Source organism: Gracilinanus agilis, chromosome 2, assembly GCF_016433145.1.
Source record: "Gracilinanus agilis isolate LMUSP501 chromosome 2, AgileGrace, whole genome shotgun sequence".
Lineage (NCBI taxonomy): Eukaryota > Metazoa > Chordata > Mammalia > Didelphimorphia > Didelphidae > Gracilinanus > Gracilinanus agilis.
Window position 1 is genome coordinate 338,458,665 of NC_058131.1, and position 14,629 is coordinate 338,473,293.

A 14,629-nucleotide genomic window follows, 5' to 3' on the forward strand; every position below is an offset into this window, starting at 1 on the left:
TTCATAAAAACAATTTTAATATTCTTTTTAAAAATTTCTAAGTTCCAAATTCTATCCCTCCATTTCTTTCCTCCCTTCTCCCTGAGAGGTCAGTGCTAAGTAAACACTTTTGAGAAACATTGTGGAAGAAGAATTAGCAGGACCTGGTAACTGAGGGGTGAGGAAAAGGGAAGCATTAAAGGTAATGCCAAGCAAGGTTAGGAACTTAGGTGATCAGATGAATGCCAGTAATAGAGAAAAAATGGTCAAATCAGAACAAAAATAAAAGGACAGATATTGGAACAAGCACAGGACAAGTCAAAAGACCTGGGTTCCAGTTCTGGCTTATTAGCTATTACCTTACCCAGAATAAGGCGCTGTATGTCTATCAATTTTCCCATCTGTATAATTTAACACCATCATACTCACAAGCATGAGAAAAGTGCTTTGTAAACAATAAAGTCTTATGTCATATAACATTTTGTTGTGCATCTCACAAACTTAACCATTGTAATATTATTTATTATAATTGGTATCGCCCTATTAGACCAAGTTTCCTGAGGTCAGATTAATCACTAACACGGACTCCTGCATATAGTATATGCTTAATAAGTATCAAATAAACAAATGAATATACATTTGATTATTCTTGTCTATTTTATTGTTGAGGAAACTCAGGAAGAGTTCATGAAGTCACAGTGGCAGAAAGAGAATTTTGGTTTTCAATTTCTAGTTTAAGGCTCAGCTGGTTGTGTTCTTGTGTGCTAAGTACCACTAGCAGGAATAAATAATGTCTGAGGGTGTCCCTAGCTGGTTTTCCTAATCTCCAGGGGCTTGGTGCTGTATAGATTGCTCAGGGCATCTATGTTCTAGTCTTAGTTTCATGACCAACTTGCTGTGTGACCTTGAACAAGTCACTTAACTTCTTACTTTGCCTTTCTCCATGTGGCACGGTAGAAAGGATAATGGATCTAGAGTCAAATGACTAGGGTTCAGATCCTGATCTTGCAACTTACTCCCTGTGTGGTCATGAACAAGTAATTTAATTTCTATGAACCTGCTTTCTCCTCTGTTTAAAACCCTTACCTTCTGTCTTAGAATTGATACTAAGTATTGGTTCTGAGGCAGCAGAGTGGTAAGGGCTATGCAATTGGGGGTAAGTGACTTGCTCAGGGTCACACAGCAAGGTAGTGTCTTAGACCAGATTAGAACCCAGGTCTTCCTAACTCTAGGCCTGGCTCTTTATCCACTGAGCCACCTACCTGCCCTCCCTCATTAGCATTTTAACTTTTTTTTAAGGGCAAGGACTATTATTGGTCCTTGCACTGCATTTTGTACAGAGTTAGTGCTTAATAAATGCCTATTGAATTGAATAACAGATGTGGAAGCATCTTGAAAAATCTATCTCCATCAGTACTTAAAGAATCTGTGATTTCATCTCTATGAGATAATTCCATCCATTAATGCAGATTATTACATAAAAAAATGGTTGTATGAGTTGCTGTAACAACATTGTTGTAGGGTACAGCCAATGTTGTGGGTTGTAATGGTGAACCCCTGGGTTCGGGAAAGATATCTTTTGCAAGAATGCAAGACTCCAAAACTTAGCTTAAAAGTAAAATGAGAGATTTATTAGTAATGTAGAATTATTGGCCAGCAAGACAGCATGAGTGGAACAACCCTGGGGGGGTTGCTCCCAGAATGCTTCAGTTCAGGGGTTTTTATATTCTTTACAACAAACGTGATGCTGTGTCATGGTGTGGACATGACTCTAGAGAGGTAAACACTCAGGCATTTGGTGGGGTGTTTGGTCATCTGACCAAGGTCTACCTAAAGACCCTCATAGTTTAGGGAACAGATGGATGCCTGAGATACAGCCCAATGGTATCAAGATGTAGCCTGGAAGTGCATCTGTCTATCCATCTCAAACTAAAGGACAATCTAAGGATGATAATAATCTCAGGGTCTTATAGAAGTTATCAGATGTTCTTGTGTTAGGAGTCACAAGGACAGAAAGGAGCAAGGGAATTTCCCTGCTTACAGTTGTAGTGCAGAGGTGCAATCAACCCTGCAAAAGGCTAACTGCAGAATTTCTGGCAGTTAAGAGGGTTTAGAACCCTGACTAAGGGCAGTTGATCCCAGAGGCTTGGACAGAGCAGAAGGGCCAACTGAGCTCAGTCTTTGGGCTGAAACCTGGCCTTGGATCTGTGCCTTTTCTCTTGAGATTTTGTAACTTAGCTAATTCCTCTGGATCTCCCTGACCTTCCCTATTTCAATCACCGTTTCCTTTCCTGATTTCCTGTGGGTTTGGGGAGAAGGGTGGATTTGGGTGGTAGCAATCAAACTTTGAAGACTTAGGTTTTCCCCATAGTCAAGTATCCCCCTTGATACAAATTATCTCCTGATTCATTGTATATAACTTTCTTAACCTTAAAGGCAACAAAACCTCCCAGAGCTGAGTGAGAGCTGGCCCTTTCTCAGTCTCCCATTCCTGTGTCCCTCCCCCACCTGGAGCTTCTCCCTAGGCGGTTGTTAGAGAAACCTTGTATCCCTCTGTCCTTTATAATCAACCCTGAAACTTAATAAATCCTGTTGTCATTTAATCAAACCTTTTGCTAAATCATTGGTTGAATGATGAAAGAGGGATAAGGAGAGAAAGGAATAGTTTCTCTTTGGGTCCTGAGGGGAGTTGGAGGTGTCCATCTTGGAGGAAGTGGTGATCTCTACACTTCCTCTGAGAAGCCCTTCTATTTCACAGACAGGGAAGAGCTTTGAGACTATTTGTGAACTTGAGAAACTGACTAGAAAGCCCTCTAACTTAGTTTCAGACCATTTCTTACTGGCCCTAACCTTTTGTCTGTAGAAGTGCCCTTCCTACCTGAAAGGGTTCAGCCTGTTTCCCTTCAGTGTCCTCTGTCTCAAGCCTGTGTACCCAGTCTATGTCTCCCTGTTGCAGCTGCCTGTCCAACTACCTCATCATCTCCCCTTGCCGCTCATTATACTTCATCATCTTATATTTCCCTAAACTCAGTCGTTCCCTTACATCTCCTACCACCTCCATTTACTACCTCCACCATTGTACCCTCCTTTTCCACTTACTGACTTAGGGACCCACAAACCCCATCTACTTGCCTTATTCCCTTACTACACAGTTTGCCTGGGTTAGGGGGTACAATGCCCAAGCCAAATATATATGTAGAATATCGTATTTATATGTGCATGTATTTTTGAGATATATTACATCTATAGCTTCTTGCGTGTATAAAGAAATATATTGATAGATATATCTATTTATAGATAAATATATTGATATAGATAGTTATATCTGTATCTATATACAGGAGATCTAGACAGATCTATATCTTTAGATATAGATTTATACACATATGTACCTAGATCTATTTACTGATCACAGCTGTAATTACTCTAGATAGATCTATAGAGAGATGTGTAGAGAGATAGAGATAGATAAATATGTAGATAGAGGGAGATGCAACTGATGTTGGACCTCTCTGAATACATATCAATTTCAAATAAATTGAAAAGGCTCTTAGAGATGATCTAGGCCAACTTTTTTTTAACAGATGGGGAAATTGAGGCCAATATAAGTGATCTACCCATTAGCAGAGCAGCAGAGTCAAATTTCAAACGCCAGTCCTGTGACTCCAACTCCAGCCCTCTCTGTCCCACACTATTCTGTATATTGAAAAGCTTTGTTTGAATCCCAGTTCTGTCACTAGCTGGACAATCTCTGGCAAATCATTTCATGTCCTCTAGCCTTAGTTTCATCATCTACAAGATAGAGATAGTAGGAGTTGAGCAGGGACCTCACAGATTTGTTAGGAAAGGGCTTTGGAAACTTTTAAGTGCCATTTAAATGGGAGCTACACAAGATAAGAGGAATAGTCCCCATTCCTTGACTTTCTGTACATTCTCATTTCATCATTTCAGTGACCTTTCAACTAAGCCTGACTCCTTTTGTTAAGAAAACATCCCAAGACAATAGTAGACCACCTTATCTTAGTGCTGGATCCCTAGGGCTTAGGGTGCAGTATCAACACAGTACCTAGTTAGGGTTTTGTCAACTTCTAAACATTCTTGGGCAGCAGCAAAGGGTGAATGGGTGGGGCACAGTTTAACAATTAAAGGCATTTGAATCAGAATCCACCCCCTAGCCATGTTTGCAACACATAATAACACACCACATTTCCACAGCATTTCCTATTTCATAACTTTATGAGCAGGTCATTTAAGTATTATTTATTCCCATTTTGCAACTGGGGAAAATTGGATGCATAGAATAACACAGCTAAGATTTGAACATAGGGCTTTCCTGAATTCAGATCTTGTATTCAGTCAGTGAATAAAAATTTATTAAGCACCTATTCTGTGCCAGGATCTGAGTTGCTGGGAATACAAAGAAGGGTAAAGAAAATCTCTGCCTTCAAGAAATTCATATTCTAATGGCAGAGATGTCATAGAAACAACTTTGTACAAACAAGCCACACAAAGGATAAATTGGAAATAATCCAAAAGAGAAAAGTCATTAGAATTAAGGAGGAATATGAAATGGATTCCTGGAGAAGGTGGACATACTGTCTCTCATACATGCTCTCATACTCTCATTCCGAGTTAACTTGAAAATAATCCTCAACAAACACTGTTTTAAAAAGGACATTTAGGGGAAGCTAGATAGCATAGTATAGTGGATAGAGAGTCAGACCTGGAGACTGCTGGGTTCAAATCTAATCTTAGAGCTATGTGAACCTGAACAAGTCATTTAACCCCAGTTGCCTAGCCTTTACTACTCTTTTTGCCTTAGAATTCATACTTAGGATCAATTCTAAGATAGAAGGTAAGGGTTATTTAAAAAAAAAAAAAGGATACATTTAGATGATTTTCATCCAAAATGATTAATATAAAAAGTTTGGGGGCATAAAGGGACCAAGCATTGATGGTACACCTTCCAGAGCTAATAATAATTGACACTTGGACCAGGTCCTTAAAGACCTGCATTCAAATACTAGCTGTGTTTCCCTGGGCAAGTCATTTAACCCTATCTGCCTCGATTTCCTCATCTGTTTCAGAGCATTATTGTGAGGATGAAGCAAGATAGTATTTGTAAAATGTTTTGCAAACCGTAAAGTACTCTAAATGCCTATTCTTATTCTTATTACTATTTCCAAAGTGCCTACTTATAGTATGAGTCAGCTAGAGGTTGCAGAAGATGAAGTGCCAGGCCTAGAGTCAAGAAGACTCATCTTCCTAAGTTCATATGTAGCCTTAGACAAGCTATTTGGTCCTGGCCACATCACTTAGCCCTGTTTGCTTTATGCCAGTATCCTTGCTTGAAAAAAAAAAAAAAAAAAAGAAAAACTCAAAAAGGGTTGCAAAAAGTCAGACATGACTGAAAAATGGCTATAAAAAAACCATATATATATATATGCACATATATATATATATATAAAATTGATTCTCACAAGTAAGGTTAGGTGCTTATAGGTATTTTTATACTCATTTAGAGACAAGAGACTTAAAAAGAGTAAATGATAGCTGGTAAAAAAAAAAAAAAAAAAAAAAAAAGCATGACTCAAATCCAGATCTCTACTACTTCAAGGTCCAGCATAAGAATACCTCCTCTATTGATAGAGAAGATACTGTTTCTCTCTAATTCCTTTCCCTTTTCTTTGCTCTTCTATCTCTTTCTTTGCTTTTTCTACAACTTTCTCTTTCTTTCATTCTCCTATGAATGTCTAGTGCATTTCATTCTATTCTGCCATTTTTAAAAAACATCTGCAAGCGTCATATTCTCTTCTCCTGGGGCTCAACTCAGAGAGCCTGGTTTTCACCAGATCTGTACCCTTGCCAATCTCTTCTGACTATCTGGCTCCAAGAGCAGTGAAGTCATTTCCCTCTGCCCTACCCTAGAAGCATGGAGTGACATGTTCAAGATCACATTAGCAGCGATATTGTGGAAGGGTGCCTGGGAATCTTGGTTCCCAGTTAACATCTCCAGATCACACGCCTTTAAAGTAGGTTAGCCAGGGAACCCTACTAGAGCAAAATAAAACATTTCTGGCATCAGTCCTTCCTCCCTTATATAACTCTGACAAAGGGTAAGGGCAAAGAACAGTATTCCTAAGAAAGGGTTGTTATTCTCGCTCCAATAGGGCTTGGGTCTGTGTATGGCCCTTCTTTTTCAATTTAATGTTTTTCATGTGTATGACTCCCAGCATTCTGGCTCTGCTCCAACCTCAGTTTTGATCTCATACACATTTTTTCCAGTTCTTCCCAGGCTAGAAATAAGTCCTGGAAATAAGTAGCAAACATGAATTGACAGCTCTATTCCATTTAGCTCCATCTCAAAAATGCTTCCCTGTTCTCTATCCATCAACTCCTTTACTTGCCATAAAAATATTTAGCTGTCATTTAAACTTATTTATACTATTTGCTTTGCTAGCCTCGGGCAACTATTTCCATATGTGGATAACATGCGGCAATGTTTTCATCTACTTCTCTCGTAACTATGGATTTCCCAATAGTTTGTGTTGATCTGGCGTTTGAACCTCCAGTCAACTACAGTTACCATGTCTGATTTCAAAAAGGAGCCTGGCATAATAAACACATGATATTCCCCTAACTTCTTTCTTCTAAGCTTTCCAGTCATTTCTAAACCAAATCCAGATCACATTTGTAAACACCATATTATACAAGTCATTGTATTAAGTGTTGGGCACAATCTATTAACAGAAGCAACAATAATAAAGAAATCCAATCCCTGAGGGAAGCATCATTCTAAAAACAAAGACAAAAACAATGGTGTCAAAGACATACCAGGCCTCTGTTCTTTCTTCTGTAAAAAGAGGAGACTTTTCTAGATGATCTCAAAGTCCCAGCTGTTGCTTCTATGATTGATTCTCTTATCATTTAGCAAGTTCTTCTTTCCCATTTTACTTGTTTGGTTCCCAGGCTGTAGTTCCTTTTTCATTTATTAGGGCCATCAGAGTAAGGAAAAGGGAACTGAGACAAGTCCAATCAGATGTTCTTTTTCCTTTTTTTTTACACTCTTAGATCTACTATAACTTCAATTTTTTTTGCATCTACATTGAACTTTATTTAACATGAATGTTATTGCATCTACTTTGAATTTTTTGCATCTACATTGAACTTTATTTAACATGAATTACTGGAAAAACTAGAAAGCAAATAGTTTGCCCGAAATTACATGTTATCTAACACAATAAATGCAAAATGGATATATCATAAAAAAATTTACAAGAGAATTAGATCAGGTGCTTTCCATAGCTTTGACAAGGAGGAAGATTTCTTAACTAACAGAGGAGATTGGTAATAGAAAAAGAGAAAACAAATGTTTGATTATATGAAATTGAAGAGCTTTTGTAAGAACAAAGCCAATATAACCAGCATAAGAGAAGAAGCTATTGAGTAATAATTTTTTGCATCAAAGAACTCATATAAAATTATGTTATGCAAGATTAATAGGAATGATGAATAGAGCTGGCTCCATTGCTATTTGTTTTCCAGAAGCAATGTTAGTAATGATTTAATTACTCTTCTCAGAGGGAAAGATAGAAAACAGAAGAGGTGCCTTATAGACAGAGTGGTAGGGGAGACAATAAGATGTCCCTATATGTTGTATCCTTTGTGACTGCATGTGGTCTTCCTCCATAAGCTATTAAGTTATTTGAAATCAGGAATTGTTTTGATTTTTATTCTGAAACCCCAACACATAGTGTAGTACCTGGCACATCATGGGTAATAATAAATGATTGTGGGATGATCAATAACTAATTTTCACCCACGTTGTTATTTTGGAGTTCTCTTTAGACTAATATTAGGGACTTCCCTAGGCAAGCCAGTTTACAGAAGGCTCAAATGAAAGATGTGGCTTTTAGTAGAAAGAACAAAAGAAGGGAGACTTCTTTGCACATAGTGGAAGAATCTTGGAACGGGAGTCAGAATATCAGGGTTTGAATCCTAACACCACCCCTTATTAGCTATGTGACTTTGGGAAAGTCATTTTACTTCTTTCTCTCTTTTTTAATCTGTAAGATGACAATGATAATAATAGTTGACATGTATGTAGCACTTCAAGGTATACAAAGTTCTTCACTTGCATTTTCATTTGGTCCTCAACAATTATATAAGTGCCATTAGTCTATATTTTCTATTAGGTATAATATATGTGTATTTTACAGATGAGGAAACTGGGCTCAGAGAAATAGCAGCTAGGTGTCACAATGCACAGAGAATTAGACTTAGGTAGATCTGAATGCAAATACTGCATCAGCTACATATTTAATTAGCTGTGTTACCTTGAACAAGTCACTTACCTCTCTCAGTCTCACTTTTCTGATATGTATAATTACAGTAGTAATAGCACCAGCCTCTCAGTGTTGTTGAAGGGACAAAATGTGTTACTATATAAAGCACTTTGAAAATGTTAGAACATCATGTAAGTGTTAGCTATGATAATAGTGACATAGCATGGATCACATAGCCAGTAAATGTTAGCAGGAGGTGAACCTATATTTTCTGGGCTCTAAGGTGGTCATTCTATTCATTATCCCACGTTTTCTCTCAAAGCCTTACAACTGTTTAGCATTTTGTCTTTTATGTTACTCTGTTGGGAAGTAACAACTTCCCAGAGTTGTTAGTTTAAAAAAGATAACTTCTGTAAAAGGCTTTGTAAATCATCAAGAGCTATATACATGCTACGTATTGTCATTATTATTATTAGAACAGAAAGAAATGAACCTCTGGTTTTAAAACCAGAGGTTCATTTCTTTCTGTTTTTAGACATTTCTTTCTGGTTTTAGGTTTATATATATAAACCTAAATTAAAAAACCTAAAAAAACCTAAAAAAAAAAAATGAACCTCTGGTTTTAGGTTTATATATATAAACCTAAAACCAGAGGTTCATTTTTTTTTTTTGCTGAAACCAGGACAAGGTTCCTCTCATCATGAGAAACAGGACTGTGATAATTATTTACACTTTCTGAAAAGAATGCCAGATTTCATCATAGAAGATAATTATCTCCAACAGTGAAATCTTTGCCGATTCAGTAAAAGAGACTTCCACTGTATTGCTATACTACAAATTGGATTCTATGTGTATTTTTCCCCCATTTCTTACTTGAAAGAAATAGCCCTGAGATACTGTCACTAGCACAAGTCTTCAAAAGTTAGGACAGAACTTTAGTCATGACATTGGGAATATGGAAATATGTATTGCATGAAAGCACTGATATAATCTATATCAGACTATTTTACCTCCTGGGGAAGAGCTTGGGGGAAGGAAGGAGAAAGTCAGAATTACAAAGTACAAAAAAAAAATTGCCAAAAATTGTTTCTACATTTAATTTAAAAAAATATAAAATTCAGTAAATTTTTTTAAGTTAGGTCACAGACCCATCAAGCTCAGAGCTCTTTCATGTTTCTGTTAAAGTCTGAACCTTCTAGCCTTGCTGTGTCCTCTCCAGGTCACAAGGAAATATTTAACTTGCCTATTTCCACTGTGTGATGAATGATTTTTAATGTTTCCTATTTTTCCCCTCCAATTACATGTAGAATCAATTTTCAACAATTTTTCTGACATTTTGCCATCCAAATTCTCTCTCTCCCTCCATCTCTCCTTCCCCTAACAACCCTCCCCAAGAAAAATAATTTGATATAGATTAACCAGTGCTATCATGCACTACATATTTCCTCATTCCCCATATTGTGAAAGAAGGCATAAGAAATGATGAACAGAATGAGTTCAGAAAAACCTGGAAAGACTTATATGAACTGATGTAGAGTGAAGTGAGAAGAACCAGGAGAACATCATATATAGTAACAGAAATGATCAACTGTGAGGAACTAGACTATTATCAGTAATGCAAAGATCCAAGACAAACCCAAGGGATTCATGATGAAAAATACTATCCACAGTCATAGAAGAAACTACTGGAGTCTGAATGCAAATCAAAGCATATCATTTTTCACTTTATTTCCTGCATGAATTTTTTTTTGTATGTGAGATATATGCCTTATGCTTTGACTATTTGTCAATTTGTAAATGCCTTGTATTCTTATAAATTGGAGTCAGTTCTCTATATATTTAAGAAGTAAAGCTTTTGTTAGAGCTGGGTGCTCTAAATTTTCCCCCAAGTTTTTCATTTCCCTTTCAATCTTGGTTGCATTGGTTTTGTTTGTACAAAATCTTTTTAATTTAATGTCATTAAAATTATCCATTTTGCTTCTTATAATGTTCTCTATGTCTTGCTTTGTCATAATTTTTTCCCTTATCCATATGACCTTTAAGGTTTCATTTCATTAATTAACTAATAATTAATTCATTAAACATTCATTGATGTTTCATTTCATCTAGGTCTGATGTTAATAAAACTGTAGAGGTTACAATTTCCATGACCATGAATTTTTGTATTTATTGTATGCTACCCTTAGGCAATCTAGTGAAGCAGTTGCCATTCTTAACTCCATTTTACACACAAAACTGTGAGTTCTTAGTTCATTTTGCCTGTAGAAGAAGAGCACTGTGGCTTCTCATGATGTGACATATTGGCCATTAGGTTCAGAGAATCATATCAGACTAAGAATCTTAAGAGTTGAAAGAATCCTTAAATATGACCTTGAAACAGAAATTTCTTTTTTTATTTTTATTTATTTAATTAATTTAGAGTATTTTTCTGTGGTTACATGATTCATGTTCTTTCCCACCCCTCCTCCTCCCCTCTCCCAGATCCAATGAGCAATTCTATTGGGTTTTACATGTGTCCTTGTTCAAAACCTATTTCCATATTATTATTTAAAGTCAACATCTCCAATCATATCCCCATCGAAACATGTGGTCAGTCATATGAAACAGAAATTTCTGATGATAATCATTCAGTCACTGCTTGAATAGTCTGAATCCTGGCTCTGCCACTTCCTACCTAAGTAGACTTGGGTACATCAATTCCCTTTTTATTTTCTCCCCAGTTTCTTGTTCTATAAAATGAAAGGGTTTGGGCTAAGTCATTAACTACTAAGCTCCCTTCAGCAGCTAAATCTAAGCTCCTACTCATATTTCTAACAAATGAGGAGCTCATTGTTTTCTTAGTCATTAGGTATCCCTGATTGATAGAAAGGTTTTACTCAAGTTGAAATCTTCTTCTTTTAATTCAATTCAATTAAATGAGTATTTAAACATGTACTCTTGTCTGCCATATGTACGATACAAACTGTGGGACATCCTTACTGAAAGGTGGCAAGGCAAGGCAAATAGAAAACCAGTTCTAGAGTTAGGAAGATCCCAGCCTTCCTTACAAGCTGTGTGACCATTGCCTTGTCATTTAACTCCTCTTGGCCCTGTTGTCTCATCTATAAAACTACCTGTAAACATCTTTGTTCTCCACAATGATGGCATCAGAATAGAGGTTCAAAGTCCATGTGGGATCTGCTGCCACCCCACTGCCATGCCGAAATTTGTCTCTTCCCTGCCCTCTTTCTCCTCAGATACAAGATGGACTTAACTGGAACAGATTGGACTGTTCGACTCCCCTAGACACCAGACCAGAAGTGCCAAAGTAGTTAGCCAACAAGCATTTAAGTTGTTTGTGGCAGCATTGGTGGGCAGGGAGCTTCTCCTTCTTCTCCTTCTTCTTCTCCTCCTCCTCCTCCTCCTCCTCCTCGCCTCCTCCTCCTTCTCCTCCTTCTTCTTCTCCCCTTTTTTATTTAGAATATTTTTCTATGGTTACATGAATCATGTTCTTAATTTCCCCTTCATCCCCTCCAACTTCTCCCCCCCATAGCCAACACACATTTCCACTGGTTTTAACATGTATCATCGATCAAGACCTATTTCCATATTATTGATAGTTGCATTGGTGTGGTTGTTTCGAGTATACATCCCCAATCATGTCTGCATCAACCCATGTATCACATATATGTCTAATGCATGTCCGTTTCCACAATTCTTTCTCTGGATGTGAATAGTGTTATTTCTCATAAGTCCCTCAGAGTTGTCCTAGGTCATTGCATTGCTGCTAGTAGAGAAGTCCATTACATTTTATTTTACCACAGTGTATCAGTCTCTGTGTACAATGTTCTCCTGGTTCTGGTCCTTTCACTCTGCATCAATTCCTGGAGGTCTTTCCAGTTCACATGGGATTCCTCCAGTTCATTATTTCTTTTAGGGAAATAGTATTCCATCACCAACAGATACCACAATTTGTTCAGCCATTCCCCAATCAAAGGGCTTCCCTTCATTTTCCAGTTTTTTGCCACCACAAAGAGTGTGGCTATAAATATTTTTGTACAAGTCTTTTTCCTTATTATCTCTTTGGAGTACAAACCCAGCAGTGGTATGGCTGGGTCAAAGGGCAGGCAGTCTTTTAAAGCCTTTTGCACATAGTTCCAAATTTCCATCCAGAATGGTTGGACCAATTCACAACTCCACCAGCAACGTATTAATGTCCCAGTTTTGCCACATCCCTTCCAATATTTATCACTTTCCTTTGCTGCCATATTGGCCAGTCTGCTAGGTGTGAGGTGGTACCTCAGAGTTATTCTTATTTGCATTTCTCTAATCAGGAGGGATTTAGAACACTTTTTCTTGTGCTTATTGATAGTTTGGATTTCATCATATGAAAACTGCCTATTCATGTCCCTTGACCATTTGTGATTGGGGAACAGGGAGATTCTTAAGGGAACATTCCCACTCTGTCCTCTTTGGGACTCTGTGCTTTATTCCCATATTCTTTATAGAATACTAGCAATTCTTTGCTAAGCATCATATTTAAGGTTATGCAGGATACTGGAGGAATCTCACAGTGCAAAGGATAGACTTTTGGCTTAGGAGTAGAAAAGATCTGTGTTCATATCTTACCTGGACACTGTTACTTTGGACAAGTCAACCCACCACTTTGGGCTTTAGTTTCCCTATTTATAAAAATAGGAATTGACCTCAAACCCTTATGTTTTTGTTTTTGTTTTCAAACCCTTACCTTCCATCTTAAAATCAATACTATGTATTGGTTCCAAGGCAGAAAAGTGGTAAAGTCTAGTCAATGGGAGTTAAGAGACTTGTCCAGGGTTACTCAGAGGAAGTGTCTGAGGCCAGATTTGAACCCAGGACTTCTGATTTCTGGGCCTGGCTCTCAGTCCATTGAACCACCTAGCTATCCCTCTAGCTTCTAAGATCCCTTCTAGCTCTAGAATTATGGTTCTTTGATCTCTCTGGGCCCATTTCCTCCTCTGTAAAGTAAGGATAATAACACGATACCTAACTCACAGGGTTGTTGTAGGGTATAAAATTCTTTGTAAATCATTTGTGCAGGCCTTTAGAGTGCTACATGATATATATCATGGTATAGTGATCGAGGGTTAACCTTGTAGTCAAGAAGACCTAGTTTCAATTCTGGCTCCTATCATCTACTGGATATATGGCTCTAGGCAAGCCACTTTCCCTCTCACCATCCCAAGAAACTCTTAGACTATTAGTCCCAGATCAGAAGTGATTCTGTACTGTTAGTGTGAGTTCCCTCACTGGAAATTCTTTATGCCAATGAAATTACCAGTCTGGTCCAAAGTTCCCCCCAATGGACAATAAAAGTCAAATGTTTTTATAATTAAGTAGAAAATGACGTCCCTCTTCTCACTGGAACTGATAACGATAAGACTAACACCTTGAGCAAACATCTAAGGAACAAATTCCTTTGGGTCTGAAGGTAGTACCCTATAAGTGCCCCATTGACTGATGCCTATCCAAGCTTGAATGAATGGTCCTGCCACATTGGAAAGACTTCAGGTTTCAAGTATTGAGACTGGCTGGCAAGAACCAGCTATAAGCAAAGTATGACTAATCATCAGAAGGCTGGCTACCTGGGAGATTTTTACCCAAGGTAATTCAGGAAACAGATAAAGAACCCTTAGTAGTAGGACCCCTTCTTCCACTCATGCTTCACACAATCTTGGACCATCTACACCAGTGATTCCCAAAGTGGGCGCCACCGCCCCCTGGTGGGTGCTGCAGCAATCCAGGAAAGCAGTGATGGCCACAGGTGCATTTGGGGCTGGTGAATAACTGTAAGGGGGCGGTGATAGTATGTGACAGGGGGCGCTAAGTACTATTTTTTCTGGAAAGGGGTTGGTAGGCCAAAAAAGTTTGGGAACCACTGATCTATACACATTGACTTGAGCGTTAGCTTTGGATGTGTAGTCTTTGTCTAACAAACAGGTGGACACACTAGATGAACCAAACTGCTTTCTGGTTAATGATCTTGCTATGAATTAAAACTCTGATCATGTTATAGAGGCAACACCATGCCATAATCTAAACTAGTGGTTTTTTTAACGCCTCCCTTATCTTCCATCTTGGAATCAATACTGCGTATCCGTTACAAGGCAGAAGAGTGGTAAGGGCTGGGCAATGGAGGGGTCAAGTGACTTGCCTAAGGTCACACAGCTTAGGAAGTGTCTGAGGCCAGATTTGAATCCAGGATGAACCTCCTGTCTCTAGATTAGTTTTTTTAAAAACCATTACCATCTGTCTTACTAAGTATCAGTTCCAAGGCAGAAGAGTGGTAAGGGCTAGGCAATGGGGGTTAAGCAACTTGCCCAGGGTCACACAGCCGAGAAGTATAT